Source organism: Berghia stephanieae, chromosome 2 (genome assembly GCF_034508935.2).
Source record: "Berghia stephanieae isolate SIO BIC M18660-M18661 chromosome 2, UCSD_Bste_1.3, whole genome shotgun sequence".
Taxonomy (NCBI): domain Eukaryota; kingdom Metazoa; phylum Mollusca; class Gastropoda; order Nudibranchia; family Aeolidiidae; genus Berghia; species Berghia stephanieae.
Window position 1 is genome coordinate 87,615,812 of NC_088361.1, and position 5,000 is coordinate 87,620,811.

Below are 5,000 nucleotides of genomic sequence, written 5' to 3' on the forward strand. Positions count from 1 at the left end.
CTGGCTCACACAAAAACCCAGAGGTCAGCTGCAGTGCAGCATTGCAAACTGAGCAATAAGGGGTGCTTTTCTTGTTTAAGTGAAAAAGAGAAAAGGAAGACAGGCACGGACGGTGGGTGTTTCGTTATAAGACTATCAAATTATGGTGCAACTCACCAAAACGATCTGGGCGCATTAACTCGCTAGATTTCTATCCAGAATTGTTTTAACTGCGTTGTCCAATTTCAGAGCACGAATGTCAAACTCAAAAGAAAAAGCGTATAGCGCAATTTCCACTAAAAGTGTTCAAAGGGCTATACAATGGCTATCAAAACAACAGCAACACTTAACGTGTAAAATTGTAAAAATTGTAATATCGCCTCACATGCATTATGTCTTAAGAGACAACGCTGTTAACAGCCAGGTACTCATTTTACACCTGAATACGGTGAGAAAATGTGATTGAAGAGTATTTTGCAATGACTCAATTTTGCGCCGCCAATAATAGAACTCGAACCAGGGACTTACTTGTTCGAAAAGGGGAAGCATATCACAATATTGCCGTACTCTGAAAAAAAAAAATACGTATTTCAAATTTTGGCCAGAAAACTCGCAACATGGGACTTCCAAGTCCCAGGTTTGAGAGCATTTGCCAAGATGAGGATCATTTGAATCGATCGATATTTGAAGGACGAATTTTCTGGCCAAAATTTTTAATCCGTGTCTTTCCAGGGTACGGGAGTTAACGGATTAGAGGTTCCTCCAATTTAACATATCGATCAAACCAACAAACCGGAAGTACATGTTTGACCACTTGTTGAAAATACCAGGTCTGTTTCGATAAAATAAAGATGACGGAAAAAGGATTGTTACTTCTTGGTTTGAAATAATGACCTTAATTTTGATTTTCAGCTCAATTTTCTTTATCAAGTTTTTTCTGATAATGTGAATCAAAAATTTACTGTCTGAACGGCTGATTTGTTTAGAATTTAAAGTTTGTCTCCTCTGCGTCTGGCGTTTTGAGTCTTTTATGTATCACAAGACGTGGGCACAGCTCCTGATGCTCTCTCTATGTTTGTTTGTTTTTCAATTTATTTGTTTATGTATTTGTTGAAGGCGTTGTTTGATTGTTTTGTTGTTGTTGGTATTTTAGGGGGGGGGGTGTTTTTGTTTTTGTTTGAGTTTGTGTTTGTTTTTTGTTTTGTTTTTTTGTTGTTGTTTTTTTGATGTTGTTGTTGTTGTTTTTGTTGTTGTTGTTGTTGTTGTTGTTGTTGTTGTTGTTGTTGTTGTTATTGTTGTTGTTAATCTTTAAAGAATTAAATCGTAAATAAGGCTGTGTCAAAATGTTGTATTGTGGAGTTTGACAAAACAATACTCCAATACTGAGTTTATTTGGAAATAATGAGGAAAAAATACGTTTTCATCAGTTTCTACCAGTTGAATAATATAAAATAAATCAAAAACTGGCGATTCATCTCCAAAAGAACAACAGAAAAAGTTTCTCAACGGTTTTTAAAAAGTGCCGACAGATAATCAACTTTGATTCACACTTTTCGGCACTTTAAAAAGCTATATCTTTTATCATGTTGATGCTATAATTTCATTTTGTTGTTTATTTTTCATTATTTAATTCAGATACACTGATGAAACCGAATGCTATCCTTAGTTGTTTTTTTTTCCAAAATAACCTAGAATTTGAATATTTTTGTGGAGATCTTCACAAGAACGACATTTTGGTACAGCCTCAAATATACTCCGAATTAAGGTGAGTTGAAAACGTGAGCCTGAATGATCATGTACCTATATCAGGAAGTCAAGAATGGCAACTTTAAATATCGTCAAATCGCATTTCTTTTCAAACAGCCGATGTTTTTCTCACATTATAAACTTAATAGAAAGGGAATTGCAAAAGAAGGAGTTTTTATATAAAGCAATATTAATTAAATGTGCTAAAAGCGTCTTACTAAGGGGTAGAGGGCAAGCCAATAGCTATACTTATCGATGCAATTGAATTGTTTTTTTTTTCGATATGCACAATACTGTTACCTGAGTGAAGTGAGTGAATGTGAGTAAAGTCTTTTCTGATAACAACTCTGCACCACCCACAGCGGAACGAAAGCCAGTGACTTACCGGTCTGAAGGCGAGTGACATACCACATGGCCAAAAATAAACTGTTTATTAATTCAAAGTTTGGGTCTACATCTTAAGGATTTTAGCAACATGTGAGGGATGATATACAAAATGTCTCAATCTGCAAACAAATTTAATGTTGTATGTATCATTTTTGCTTATAATGGTAGTTGATATGAATAGAATAACTTCTCCACATTGTTAGACCAAAATGTCTTTATCAGTTATAATATTCTGTAAATTATGGTGGGCAAAATGGTTAAAAATATGTTTAAACTTTAATGTTTCTTTCTTATTTTCATCCCATATACTGGACTTTTTGATTTACTGCTCGATTTTTAAAGACATCATAATAATATATTGACTTTTTTAAAAAAAAAATAACCATAGGACTTCAACAGCGGCAAAAAAGTTGAGTGAGTTTGGCGTTTTGTTATACAGTGAGCGATTTCAATAAATCAATATTGTGCGATACAGCTAGAATTAAGTGAGAGAATGAGGAGTCATGATGCAAGTATGCTCGCTGTGTGTTATAGTGACTTTAATTTTTCACTGCTTCCTCCATGTTTATAATTTGGAAGTCAAGTATCGACCAGCTGTTGCTCTATAATCGGTTTCATTTCAGCTCGGTCTTTGATATTCTATACCCGTATTTCTTACTGCAGATGCCGCTGTGATTTTGTAAGTATGTATAAATCATTGCCATTTGTCAAAACAGAGGCCAGTGACAGTTTGACACCCGCTAAATTCGACATCGATCACCTGCAAATCTTAGAAATGTTGGATCCAGTTATTCGATTAAGTATGGTGCGTTATTCCATCTGCTTTTTTTTTTCATTTTGAGGACATGAATCAAGCGAAAACTATATTCATTTGAAAATCACTTAATCCACTCGTTAGATATTCACCCTGGGTCAGCATTTCCGAAATAACAGATGCATGCACGTTTGAAAAGTCCAGAAGATGTTTCAGGCGGCCCTCTTAGAGCGGGAAAACGTCAGATTGCTTTTCGCAGACGGTCGCTAGTGGAAAACTTGTATTGCTTAAACAATCGTATGATTTAAAGCTTCTATTTTGATTTTAGTTTCTCAGATTTCTTTCATAAATTTATTGAAATCCGAACAATTGGCTCGTAAAGATGTTTCTTTTTCACATTTATCCTGCTCCATTTGACACGCTTACTTCTTCCTCACCTGCTTCTCATTAAAGAAAAATCAAGACATGTAAAACGGTTGTTCTAGTATCTCATGATTTCTGGTCACAGCGATAATTTATTAGCAAGCACAGCAGGCACTAGAACCCTAAATTAACTTATTACAGGGCCCGTTACTTTCTGAGGATCCTCAATATAATACATGGAATTGGGAGTGAGCTATCGCTACATTGTTTTGCCGTGTGAGGTTTTCTCACCAGTGTCTTAAAATTAATGTAATAATAGTGACAACAGGCAGATGTTGGCATCTCTTCCTTTTGATCATAGCGTAATGAATAACTAAGCTGATGGAGTGTACTCTCAAACTAAAATCTCAATTATTCTCAAGACAGAAGAATGATCCTGTGGCGATAAGATTTCACAGAGTCGCACTATCTCGCGAAATGTGCAAGTTGACTGATGCTTCCTGAAACAACACTCAGAGAATAACATGCATAGTTTTTAGACGCCGAATGAGAATCTATTTGATTTTTTTTTTAAAAACCCTAATCTTATTTGTTTCATTTTCTTTGTGTTCTCAAAGGTGTATTGTCAGTAAATTAAATCATCTGTGATTCAAAGTCTGTCACATGATGTATTCCTGTGTGCGTGCATATTAAAAAAAATATGAATTCATTATTTTAAAATTATTTTTCCCAATCAAAACATGTATACACACCTACATTATATGTGTATACATGCGTATTACACGCATACGAATAAAACTAATTAAATTAATCGTAGTGAGAAATTGGCAAGTAAGGCTAGATTTATCCTCTCTTGCTTCCAACCATACATTCCTTCGATTCGTGGTTTTTAAAGCAGTTTAAATTTCCCTCGCTTCCTCGTTGCTATGTAGCAACGACGCCAAACGCATGCGTGTCATGTGTGAAAAGCGGTGTGTATTGAAACACGGGAAACAAACATCGGTGCGATTTCATTCTTTCTTTCTTTTTTTAATGTTCCGCTTATTGATTTTAAGCGTGGGAGAGCGATGAAAGCTTCGTCATGGTAAACGATGAAATTATGATTTAACGGACTGCGGGCATATTTCTTGCGTTAAGTCCTTTTGTTCCCTTTGACTCTATGCATTTGTAATTAATCGAAATCTACTAAATGTATTCTTTTGGTTATATTGAATCAGCTGCTCAGTAACTTGTGGCCGAGAAAATATTTCAAACAAACAATGTTTTGCAATTATTTAGCGCCTATTCATGATTTTACCACCATATTCTAAACGTTATACAATGTTTATTTCCCCTGGCGGGAGGAACATGACAACTTAGGTACATGCAGATAAAAGGAAGACATATGCAACTATTTCAAGCAATTATTTTTTTTAAAAAATCAATATGGACAAAGGTTGTGTAACACTGACAGGAATTCTTACGTTTAGGTCCGTCTCAAAAAAGATGATATAATATATAATGTGCTTCACTGAAGTCCCAGGTTTGAGAGGGATTTTTTTTTTTTTAGCAAGGTGAGGGTTATTTTAAACGACTGAAATTTGAAGAACAAGTTTTCTGGCCAAATTTTAAATACGTAATATTTCAGAATACGGCAGAATAGTCTACCCCGCACTTTCGTATTATTGGCCAGAAACGCATACTTCATAATCTATGGACTAAAATGCTCTCCCCCCCCCCCCCCCTCCTCCTACCCCTTCCCCTCCCCCCACAACTCGCCAAAATTCTTAGA